At 45.6% G+C, this 12,772-nt stretch overlaps 1 protein-coding gene across 5 annotated transcripts in view; it reads left to right on the top strand.

Annotated features, from left to right (window-relative positions):
* The first annotated feature begins 8,376 nt into the window (after positions 1–8,376).
* The window catches only part of RALBP1 (ralA binding protein 1), a 41,208-nt gene continuing 36,812 nt past the window's right edge, over positions 8,377–12,772 (top strand). For 2 of the 5 annotated variants that reach the window (XM_054984393.1, XM_054984390.1), the window contains exon 1: positions 8,501–8,628. The gene's annotated coding sequence lies outside the window, so the exon portion shown is untranslated. The other 3 variants (XM_054984392.1, XM_054984391.1, XM_054984394.1) reach the window with 3 other exon arrangements.

Genomic DNA, 12,772 nt, shown 5'->3' with positions numbered 1-12,772 from the left:
TCCAGTCCCTCCTGCAAAAAGGCTAACACTAAGTTTAGTTGGGGGCGCATATAGTCCGCCTTTTTTCATTTTGCCCATCTAACGAAAGCCTTCCAGGTGGTGTTGTAAATCCTCGTGGTCAACTTCCTTCTAGAAGACAGCATAGTACGGACCACCTGTGCGGAGTATCCTAATTTGGACAGAGATAACCTCTCAATTTCCAGGCATTCAGACACATCCATTCTGGGTCTGGATGGAGGATCGGTCCCTGATGTAGTAAGTCTGGAGTGTTGGGCAGCCGGAACGGTGGAGACGCTGCTAGGGACTGGAGGGACGAAAACCAAGGTCTCCTCGGCCACCATGGAGCGATCAGAATTACCTCCCTGTCCGAGTCCGCTATCCGCCGTAACAGTTTCGGAAGAACCGGAAGAGGAGGGAATGCATATAGGAGGCCCTCCGGCCAAGGGACCGAAAGGGCGTCGGTTCCTTCCGCCAGTGGGTGAAAGTACCTCGACATGAAGCGGGATGTCTGACGATTCAGATGAGTCGCAAACAGGTCTATGGAGGGTATCCCAAATTTGCTTGTGACTAGGTGGAATATCTCCCGGTTCAAGGACCACTCCCCCGGGAGGATGGACTGCCGGCTCAGCCAGTCTGCTTGGAGGTTGGCCGTCCCCCCTGATGTGTTCCGCCTGAATGGAGAGTAAATGCGATTCTGCCCACGAGATGATTTCCATTGCCTCCTTGTGCATTCTGGAAGACTTGGTGTCCCCCTGCTTGTTTATATAGGACTTGGCAGAAATATTGTCTGTTCTCACCAAGATATGCTTTCCCTGTATCGAGTCGGAAAAGTGAGCCAGGGCCAGGCGGACCGCTCTGATCTCCAGAAGGTTGATGGGCAAACGTGCTTCTCCTTCAGACCATAAGCCCTGAGCCGGTCGTCCGTCCAAGGTCGCTCCCCATCCCGATAGGCTCGCGTCCGTGAAAAGCTGTGTCTGTTGGTGGTTCAGGAAGGACTTCCCCTGGCGTAGGTTCGACTCTCTGGTCCACCACTTGAGGCTCTCCTTGACTTTCCAGGGAACTGCCACAGGACCGTCGATCTTGGACATGATCCAGAATTGGAACGGATGGAGAAAGTTTAGAAGGATGCGGGAATGGAAGCGACCCCAGTAGACGGCCTCGCACGCAGAAACCAGCGTGCCCATGACCTTGGCCAACTTTAGAAGAGGCGTGAATCTGTCCTGTATCACAGACTTGATCAAAACCTTGGTCTTGAGAATCTCCTCCTGAGGCAAGAGGATGAGACCCTTCCTGCTGTCTATTATCATCCCCAAATGCTGAATTCTTTGAGAAGGAACAATGGAGCACTTTCCCATGTTGATCAGGAAGCCGTGATTCTGGAGGCAGGGAACGGCCGTCCACGTGTCCTGCGTCACCCTTTCTCTCGAGTGCACCCGTAAGAGGATGTCGTCCAGGTACGGATGGGCATGAATCCCTGACTCCCGAAGTCGAGCGATGGGGTTGATGAGAACTTTGGAGAACACCCTGGGAGCCGTGGCCAGGCTGAAGGGTAGCGCTCTGAACTGAAAGTGCCAACCACCAACGCAGAACCTCAGAAAACGTCTGTGGGAAGGGTGGATGGGTATGTGTAGTTAGGCCTCCGTCAAATCTATTGAGGTCATAAAGTCCCCTGGCCTTAGAGCTTCGGAGATGGATCGCAATGTTTCCATTCTGAAGTGTTTCAGATGAATGAATTGTTTCACGAATTTTAAGTCCAGAATTGCACTCCAATCTCCATTTTTCTTCGGCACAGTGAAGAAGATGGAGTAAACTCCCAGTCCGTACTCGTGAGGTGCCACAGGTTCTATTGCCTCGATGTCCAGAAGATGTTGCAATGCTCTCATAGTGATTTGTTTTCTTAGTAGGCCCTTGCGAAGAGGTGACCTGATAAAGTGGTCCGGTGGGAGGGACTTGAATTCGATGACATATCCTTGGGAGACTACCTTGGTGGCCCACTCGTCCGAATGAGCCTCCTGCCATACTTGACTGAAGTGCTGTAGTCTTCCCCCCACCGGGAATCGCTCCGAGTCAGGACTTTGGTGCCTTGGGCTCGAGCCCCTGTCGGTCCCCTCTGTGTTGGGTTGTCTTGTAGGGTTTGGAACCAAAGGATCCCTTTCTATGCGCGGAGTTAGATGAGTTCCAGGATGATCGTTTATTGTCTTGACGAAACCTGGGTAGCACGTGTTGAGAACGAAAGGACTGAGAGGGGTAGCTGCGTCTGTCCGACCTTCTGAGCGTCCTAGGGAGTGCTCTTTTCTTATCACGAGTCTCGACTAGGACCTTGTCCAGGGGCTCGCCAAACAACATGTCACCCTGGAACGGATAAGCCATTAAAATAAACTTTGAGTGAAGGTCCGTGGGCCAGGCTCTCAACCAGAGCAGCCTCCTAGCTGCAGTCATGGCAGCTATAGCCCTGGAAGAAAAGGTTAAAGCGTCCAAGGTAGCGTCAGCGGCGAAGGTGTTGGCTTTCAGCACTCTGTTAGCTCCTTCTAACAGACACCTACGGTTACCTGGAAGGAGTTGGACAAGTTTACGTATCCACACGATCGCCGCCCTGGAAACAATGGAGGCAGATGAAGCTGCTCGGATCGCCATCGCCGATGCCTCGTGCGCCCGTCTGAGTGCAGTCTCCGCCTTCCGGTCCAGATTGTCTCTAACAGCACCTTGGCCATCTTCGGTCAGCAGACCAGAGGACTGGAGTGCCGCCACTGGAGCGTCGATCTTGGGTACCTGCAAGAACTCATTGGTGAAAGAAGGTAAGGCATAAAGTTTTTTAATCAAGCTTTGGTACTGTTTGGGAGCTGCTGGCTTCACCCATTCTGCCCTCAGTTGCCTTTCGAAATATTCAGGAAAAGGGAAGACCCTTTCTGGGTTACTATCCCTAGGGAAGAACTCCCTACAGCCTTTTGGTCTAGAGGGCCCCTTGTTTCCCTTGGGGTCCTCCTCCTCCCCCTTCTCCGGAGACTCTTGGAGTTCTAAGGCTGCCAGAGTTTTAGTTAGAAGGTATTGATAATCTTCTGCCTTGAACAGTCTATTAGCTTGTTCGGGGATGGAAGTCTCTTCTTCCTCCTCCTCCTCAGAAAGGAAGTCCCCTTGTTCCCCTTCCTCACTATCAGAGGATGATGCGTCCCCCCAGGGGCCCCTGTCATCCCTAATGTACACTGGGGTGGACTTTTGGGCAGCCTTGGTCGGCCAGAGGGCCTCAGTTCTTCTCTGTTTGCTGGGGGGAGAAGCAGGGGCAGGGGACCGGTCGCTAGGAGGCCTGGAGGCAGTCTGGCGATTCCTTCCAACTTCCTCCCTAATCATCTGCCTTAATAGTGGGAGAAAGTCCCCTGCTTGGGGCTCTCCATAAACTTGCATCGGCCCAAGGTCGTTAGGGACAATACCTGGCTCTGTGCAGTTCTCCGATGCAGGGGCGAGAGAGGCAGATCCAGAGCTATTCTCAGCCATTTCTCCTGGTGGGAGAATGGCAAGCGCGTTGTCCCCTGCCGCGTGGGTAAACTCGCGGGTGCTGCTGCTTTTTCCCTCCTTTTTCGCGGCCGACGTTTTGGCGCCTTTTCCCCCTTCCGGGCAGCTGCTCCCCGACGATCCCGGCTCCTGGGCTCTTTTCCGCTGCTTTTTTGATGGGATACGCGGCTGACTAGCCGGAAAGGTGCCGGGATTCCGTACCAGCCCCAGGGGCAGGACGGTACCGGGAAGATTGCCCAGGGTCTCTGTAGGGATCGCTGCCGCTGCGGTCTCTTCTTCGGCTTCCATGAAGCTCCCGTCTGAGTCCCTGGATTCCATCTCGGGTGGGACACGGGAGATTTGTAGCCAAAAAGAACGGAAAAAGGGAGGGGAGCGAGGAATAGAAGGGAGACTAACAAGGCAAGGAGGTTAGCACAAGTAAGGAAGAATTTGAGAGAAGGAAATAGCAGAATATTGAAGAACAGGAAAGAAAAGGCAGAGAGAGAAACTGCCGGAGCGACTGCTCTCCCTGGAGGCAGGAAAGAACTGGAGAGAGGGTGTTCCAGACGCCAATAGGAAGAGGAAGAAAGTTTTTTCTACTTCCTGCCTCCCTGATTGGGCAAAAGGAAACACCCAAGATGTCCTCCGCCTCAGAGGGAGAATGATTGTTAATATTTAAACTAGTTTTGATGTACATCCTTACTTATCATATGCCAGCAGCTGGGATGTGTGCCCCTTATGACCAATCCCTTCCCTCATGCAAGAGCATAGCTGCACAAACATTGGACAATCCCCTCAGTACCTCCCAATGTAAGTACCAAGATGAAGACAGCTGATGTCAGTCAGGAACAGGGGCAGGAGCTAATACCAACCTACCAAACCCCAGAAACGCAGCTGTGAGACAATCCTCAAATTTATTAAACAACATCAGGCATCTGGACAGCAAGACAAATGCACTGAGGTGTCAACAATCCTGTTCCAATGAGGTTCCTGTTTCTTTGTAAGTTGCATTAACAGACTACAGAATCACGTGTCTCTATCACTGCATGCCCATATGAGGGGCAACTGATGATAAAACAACTTGCAATGGTACAAGATTCAAGTTAGAACAAGAGTTGGTAACCCAAGTGCAGAGCAGCTAGATACACACTGCAGCTGTTGGTCATGTCACAAGCTAGCTTAGCTGATAGTTGTTATTGTACTATGAATGGGGTCCACCTGGACCTCTATCTTTTTTGGGGAGCTATCTACAAAGTGTCCAAACAGACACAAGGGAGTGGTCAGCGATGTTGCACAGTAACAGTACATTGGTCTCTGAGGTGCTACTGGACCCGAATCTTGTAACTGTACACATGGCACTCTTGAGATTCCCCACCAATTTCTCTCTTGGGGCCTCCACATGGTTGTATGACCTGTTGGGGGGTCATAATGTAGCCAGTACTTATCCATTCTTTTTAGGACCTGTATTGCAACTGTGTCTGAACTGTCTGGTAAGTCTCTCCAAAGCACTCTGAGCCTACAAATCAATAGTGACCATCAGTGTCTGGCAAGCAGTTGCAGTGTTCAGAGTGGGGTGGCTGGTAGTCATGTTGATCTGTGATCCAGTTCCCTGTGTCCCCAACTTGAAGGGGGGGATTATACCAGCATGACAGCACACTGATGGAGCAATAATATACTACATCTGCAACCCCCATCTTTACTCTGCTTTCTTCCCTGTTCATACTTTCAAGGGAAAGAGATCTTGGGGTTGTACCAAACAGCTCAATGAAAATGTCAACTTGGTGCATCGTAGCAGTGAAAAAGGAAAATTCTGTCCAGGTGATTATTAAGAAAGGGAGTGAAAACAGACAATACTGTAATGTGTGGCATAATTTGGAATACTGTATACAGTTCTGGTTATCACACCTCAAGAAAGTTATTACAGAGCTGGGGAAATTGCAGAAAAGGCAGCAAAAATGATTAAGAGACTGGGACACTTTTCCTAAAAGGAAAGGATGAAAATTCTGGGGCTTTTCAGTTTAGAAAAAAATGACTTATAGTTGGAGGCTAAGAGGTTTATAAAATATGGATGAGGTGGGGAAAATGGAGAAAAAGGTTTTGCCGTTTACTTTCTCCACCAGAGGCATATGACTAGAACAGGGCACTCAATAACATTGATGGCAAATAGATACAGGACACAGAAAAGGAAATACTTCTTCATTCAATATGTAATTAAATTGTGGAATTCACTGCCAGTGGATATAAGAATTGCCACTAGCATAGATGGCTTTAAAAGCAGATTATATAGATTCATGGTGGATAGATCCATCAATGGCTACCAGCCAAGATGACTAAAGGGAACCTCTATGTCCAAAGGCAGTAAACCTCTAAATACTGGAGCTAAAGGGCAACATCCAGGAGAGAATTTGGCCTCTATAACCGTTTTGATCCAGCAGATATTTTATGTTCTTATATTTATTACTAGCAACTGTTAATGGGAGGAGGGGTGGTTGTAGCAATGTACAGAATAGGTATGGGGGGGGCAACACAGAGGGCTACACTGAGGCAGAGGATTCCTAATCTCATCCTTAGTTATGTGGGGTTCATTGTCCTTACAACCCCAGTTTGGAATGGAGGTTACCACTGGATTGCTGGTGTCCAGAAATGGAATATATGTAAGGGTTCTGAGGAAAGCCGTATTACCAACTGGATATGGCAGCGTTTCTTCTCTCTGTTGGCTGTTTATACAAAGTGCCCTTTCTGTGGGGTTCCTGTCACTGAAGTCACCCTGTGTCTAGGTTACAAATGTAAGTAACATGGAGCCAGAGAGATAGTCTGATGTTGCTGATCCTATCATCTGAGGTACAGATGTTCCAGCTGGGGTTTACACAGTGCTTAAAGGCCTTGACTGGTTGCATAATGATAAACAAACAGTGATTTTATTCTCTCAGTAGAGTCACACTATGTGTAAAATTAGATACAGCTATCTTAGACTACATTTCAGTATCTTCATCTGACTTTCTTCATACCTGTTATGCATCATACCTGTTATGCTGGCTTTTTGGGCACTGTTCCAACGCTGATTCAAAATAGATTTTGCATAGACTTGTTGCTATTGCACAGTCTGTTTACTTACAACCATCATAAATAAAACCAGCCATGGGAGCTTGGCTGACCATTCTTTCTCAAGAGGGCAAGGTGAAGAAAGATGGATGAACGAAACTTTCTTGGATGAGAAAGAAGAAATGTGGGATGCAAAGTTTTCCAGTACAATTTTCAGTAGAAAATATTCCATTTCTAAAGATTGCTTCATAAAATTAATGAATGGATGCCATTGCCACATGCAATATTAGGCATACTTAGCAGTTTCAAAGTTGTCATCAATGTTTTTAGATGATTGTATGACAGGCTTCATGCATGTTTCACTGATATGTAAACAAGTGGGGGAGAAGACCACAAATATATATATAATAATCTACATTTTAAAAATCAAGCTATGAATTATGAAAACCAAAGTTAAAATTATTATTATCTGTCTCCCCTCACATGGTAGATGGGATACTGTAATCACCAACCTGATATGAAACTATCATGTAATGCTGGTGATTAGGTGCCCCAGTGATCACAGTTAAATACTCTGAAAGGGATTAATGGATCTTCATGGCATATTATGCACAGTTCTTTGAGAATGATAAAAGTAGTTTTCAGGACCTTCTTTTTTCCCTTGACATAAAGAAGATACATGTAAAAATGTAAAGACAACGTAGCAAGAATTACTCCAATAAAAATAATATACATATAAAGATTTAAATCTGTTCAAACATAACATTTAAATCATGCTTGATTTTTTTCCTCCAATAAAACATTTTAATATATATTGGGTCCCAATGAGGACCCAAGATGGTTTACACAATTCTCTCCTCCATTTTATCTTCAAAACAACTTTGTAAGGTAGGTTAGGCTACAAGTGTGTGAATGGCCAATGTCACCCAGTGAGCTTCCATGGCAGAGTGGGAATTTGAACCTGGGGATCCCAAATCCTAATCCAACACCCTAACCACTAACTCTCTAGTTCAAGCATTTCTTGCTTTTGGAACATAAAATTAACATAGGGTATTTCACAATTTGTTTACCAAATACAAGTCAAAATAAATATGCACACTCTGCTCTATTTGGCACCATATAATTTTCAATCATTTCCCCCCAGAAAACCCACACCACAGTGTAAGAGGGTGACTACACAGCCATTATTGACAGTGAATTCGCTTATATCACAGCCTTCTTATAAACAGCATAAAAATGCCTCCCTTCCCTTTTTTTCTTCACAACATCCCTGTAAGATAAAGTGGGTCGCACTGAGAGATACGATTGGCCCCACTCCTCATAAGCTTTATTTCAGACTGGGGGATTGACCTTGGATTTCCATGCTGTAGCCCAGCACAATAACTGCTACAGCGCAGTAATTTGAGTAGGTTCTTTACAAGAGAAACAAAGTAGTAAGTGCTGTTGGAATGGTCAGAATACGATTTTATTAGAAACTCTATTTACGTTTTTTAGAAAATGTTTTCACTGATTACCTATTTATTTACAATGTAATCCACAACCGCAAGTTTGGAAGGAAGCGTAGGAAAAATAAAAGAGGTCGTCATAGTGCTTTGCCAAAAACGTGCCACTTCTTGCTCCTCAGTGTGAAGTAATCCCACCTCACTAGGCCGTGAAATTAATAAAATACTCTTCTTAGACACCAACCAGCCTGCCACCGCCTACGTTTTACGCATGCGTAAATTATTTCCCTTCCGCCTCACACTACTTTAGGTAAAAAAAACTACATTTCCCGGAATGCACTACAAAGACAAGGTGCGAACGAAGCATGAACAGAGGTTCCTACCGCTTATGTAGAGAACAGGAAGACCTACCACTTCGAACATGCTTGCTCCTCTTGGGCACGGACACGCAGGCGCAACAACGCCTTCCCGTTTTCTATTTCTCCGAGGAAGAGCGCCCTCCTTCCCAGTGAGTAACGCGCGTGCGCCGATTAATTACGACCTCTGCCTTTGGTCTCCTAGAGGCTGGAGGAAACGGACCCGAAGCAGCGAAGAGGGTATATGCGCATGCGCCCAAGAACTGCCTCCTTGTAGTCCTTACTCCCGACCTTGTGAACAGGTAACAGTAGGATGGGGCATGAAGAGGGGTGCGTCTGGGGCCAAGTAGCATCCTAGTTTCCAATAGCCGCCCTGCGAGCGACGGGGTTCCCCTTTCAGGTCAGTATCGTGGCCATGGTGCACGCGTGAAGGTTTCTCTCCCACAGTAGTTCCATTCCTGGGGGGGGGGGGTCTAATGTGACTGCCTCTGGGCGCTGATCATGGTTGACAAATGCGCATGCGCGCAGAGATCCCCTCAGCACCCTCTTAGATCACGGGGTGAGATTCGTAGCTGTGAGGCCTGCGCAGACTTGAGTCGTTCTCCGCCACCCCCATTCTTTCCGGCTGTCCTAAAGGTTGGAGGCGTAGGATTGCTCGAGGGCCACGCAATGAAAGCTTCATAGTCCTCTTAATTTCATTCGCTGTATCTTGTGGCTGCTCACATTGACTTCCCAGTGAGGAAAATAAAAGCCCGATGACTCCTTGAAAAACTAACAGCGCTTATTTCAATATGAGCTTTCCTGAGTTAAAGCTGGCTTCTTAAGGTCCTTCTCCCATCAGTTCGACAGGACGATTAAAGTGTAACAGACTTAGAGCTGGTTCAGACGTTAATGCCCTTTAACTGCCCTGCTCTGTGAATTTTAATTGGGTGGTCAACGTACTTTCTAAAGTGGACACATTGCAACAGCAGGCCCTTGGAATATGCAGTCAAGAGGGATGCTTAATTGGGTGTCCGTTGCTACTCTCACTGGAAAAGAGCTTTTTGCCGGAGTTCCTGTGGGAAGTGTGTTGCAGGCTGGGGATCTGGGTGTTCATTAAGGCCTGTAAAGTCATACTGATGGTGTTTTGCAGGTCGACAGAGTTGGGCTCAGCGGTTCCCCCACTCTTCAACCATCTTTTCAATCCTTTCCCATTTCCCTAGTTCAAATACTGACCTGTTTCTCTGCATGTTCTAAGTTGGATTTCTATTTCTAGATTGAGAAAATTCCTCAAGATTTAGGAGTGGAGCCTGATGAATTATAATGCTGTAAAGTCCACCCTCCAAAGCAGCCATTTTCTCCAGGGAAATTGATTTCTGTAGTTTGAAGATCAGTTGTAATTCTGGGACATCTTGAGATAGTGTGTTGTAGGGGGAGCGGTATTTACACACAGACACAGAGAGAGGGTACTTTGGAAACAACCAGGGGTGTCTTTTTCTCTTAAGGAGCTTTGAAACCTGGAGCAGTACTTTTCTGTATATAACACCTAGCAGCAGACACAATAAGAATTGGTAAATGATCCTGTTTTCTTTCTTTAGAAGCTAGCATGTTAATATTTCCTTTAAATGGATGTCTTCCACAAGGTGCAGTCTGTACCATCACCATTCTCTATGGAACTGTATCAGTGCAATCCAATTCAGAATTTCAATGGGTTTAGGATTTCAGTGAGCTTACTGGAGTAACTCTGCATAGGATTATGTTGTATTATATTACCTATTTTGGAGGTATGTGGATGTGTTTGTAGTGTTAAACTGTGATACTATATCTGCAATGCTGGTGTTGACTTAACTCACTGAAAACAGTGATGGGCAGCCTCCACCTTTCTCTTTGCTTGCCTAACCTCATCATCAAACCAACCCCTGTCAGACCTAAAAGAATAGGAAAGGTGGGGGGGGGGCTCAAGTCCCTAATGTAAAGGGCTCGCAAAACATCCAATAATGCCTTGAAATTCTGCATCCCATGTTCCACTGTAGGGACACAATAACATTAGCTTTCAGCAAGCAGCAAGATTGAATTAAAAGGAGAGCCTTAGCCTGGTGTGGGTGTACCTGAGTCAATTTAATTAGTTTAGTCACAGTCCCATGAAACCCCACTGGTGGTCCAATAGACATGACAGGGCAGACCACCCGGGTGAAATCCAATACTATCTGGAGGGAGAGATGGTTACCTCTATGAAAATCTCCCACTTTAGAACTCTTGACCCATCCCAAAATGATTGTGAAATTAAAGCATAATTAGTAACACTTCACCCAAGAACAGTAAGTTGTCAAGAAACTGGCCTCTGTTGGCATGTTTCTTGGTTTCAGAGTTTTAGTTCAGGATACTTTTATGGTGTTACTGGGTTTGGGGGTTCAATCTGAATCCGTTACTTTGGCCTATTTGCCTACAGCTACTAAATAATTGTTTTTGTGGAACTCAGTCTGCAAACATCCAACCCTGCAGGGCTGACTTCTTGATTAACAACCAACACACCCAGATAGGCTGGAGACTTTGTTCCTCAGCCTCTAAGCATATGCTTAGTTAAGAGGAACTGGTGGCAGTTCGTTACCCTGTGTAGCCTTCGTGGGCTCCTTGAAAAACCTGTGACAATTGTATAGTCTCTTTGGTCATCTAACCCTTCTCTATGACAGTTGGGTTATCCTAAATCCCACAAAGTTAACCTTATTGTCTTTGGACTGCTACCTATAAAAAAAGGGGAATCCACATCCTGTTCTCCCCTCCAAAGTTTAGAGCCAAGCAAATACTCATGTCTTGCACCTAAGCTAGCATTAAAGTCTCCATACAGTAATCGGTGAACTCCTTAGTGAATGAATGTCACATAGTTCAGAATGGCATCCAGCCTGTTGCAGCTGGCATGAAAAACCCTAACAGTAGGAAACAACAGAATATACACAGTTACAATAAGCAGTGAAAAATTGAAAGCTTGAAGGAGGATTGCCAGAGCTATAGGAAGGCAACTAGGAAGCTGAAACCAATTTGCTTCTAGGGTGTGTGTGTGTGTGTGTGTGTGTGTGTATGTGCTGTCAAGTCACCTCTGACCTATGGCAACTATGAATGAAAGACCTCCAAAACGTTCTATCGTTAACAGACTTGCTCAGATCCTTCAAACGGGAGAATGTGGCTTCTTTTATTTAGTCAAGCCATCTCTTTTTAGGTTTTCCTCTTTTCCTACTGCCTTCCACTTTTCCTAGCATTATTGACTTTTCCAGAGAATCTTGTCTTCTCATTATGTGACCAAAGTACACATCATGCTTTAGTTTTGTCATTTTAGCTAGTGAGGCATCCATTACCAGCTTGGAGTCTGCTTCTAGCGGAATCTTTGCTGATAGAGGTAGTATCAAAATCCTGGACAAAAAAAGAGTCATCTGTAGCCCAGGTCTGTTGCAACAAGAGACAATCAAAGGTACAAATAAATTGGCCAAGCTCAGGAAATTTACATTTACAACCTTTCCTACTACATTCTGTGAAAGTACATGGAGCTCCACATTCTTATATATCATACACACTATATACAATACTATACACATGTAATACTTCCAGTCCAGTTTTCTTATTGTCTGTTACAGAATTTGGTGTCAACCCAAACTTACCATTATATGTTAGGGAGATAAACCTTATCATCAGTTGTTTAAGATGTTTTAAGTTTGTGATTATGCTGATTATCAGCAGTGGAAGATGTGATAGCTTCCTCAGCATTTCTAATAAGGTTGAAAAAGAGTCCTACTTGGGATACTGGAAACTCTTGCACTAGATGAGAGAGATACAGTTGGTCTGTCTCTGTATAGGGGAGGTATTTGTAACCTTGCAGTGCCACAGAGAACCTGCCAAGACTGCCTTCTTTTGATACGTGATGTTCTGTTTGATCCTCGAGAGATTTTCCCTCAAAAAACATTGTTCTGGTCACACACAGTGATCTTGGTTGTAATTTGCAGCTATTTTTCTGAAGTTTTGGAAGGACATCAAACTGTAGACTAATTTGTATATTGCCAGTGCTGTCTTGTTTCTCTTCCCTCATGGCTGGATCTCCCACAGCTTCACTAACATTTGAATTAGAGAATCACATTGGAAGCAAGAACACTCCACCTATATTGTTTACATCAGGCTGTGGATCTCCCTCCCTCTTCTTGAACTGAGTGGATTTGGAAGTCCTACACTCAATATTCTGTCCCATATGGATCTTAGTTTCCTTTGTACTTGAGTACTGATGACTATGAGACACTTGGCATAACGGCTTTGGGGGAAAAGGAAACATAGTCCCTTTTCAGTTTTGTCTCTTAATCAGGATGTGTTGAGCTACTCATAAACAATGTTTCAAAAATGTGTTATGAAAGAACCCTAACAATTTCATGAACTTGAGCAAGTTGGCAAGTGCGAAATCATAAACAGCTGATCACCAGCTCACAAGCA

Source organism: Eublepharis macularius, chromosome 7 (assembly GCF_028583425.1).
Source record: "Eublepharis macularius isolate TG4126 chromosome 7, MPM_Emac_v1.0, whole genome shotgun sequence".
In the NCBI taxonomy this organism is placed as follows: domain Eukaryota; kingdom Metazoa; phylum Chordata; class Lepidosauria; order Squamata; family Eublepharidae; genus Eublepharis; species Eublepharis macularius.
The sequence above is the reverse complement of the archived record's forward strand: the minus strand, read 5'-3'. Positions and strand labels throughout refer to the sequence as shown.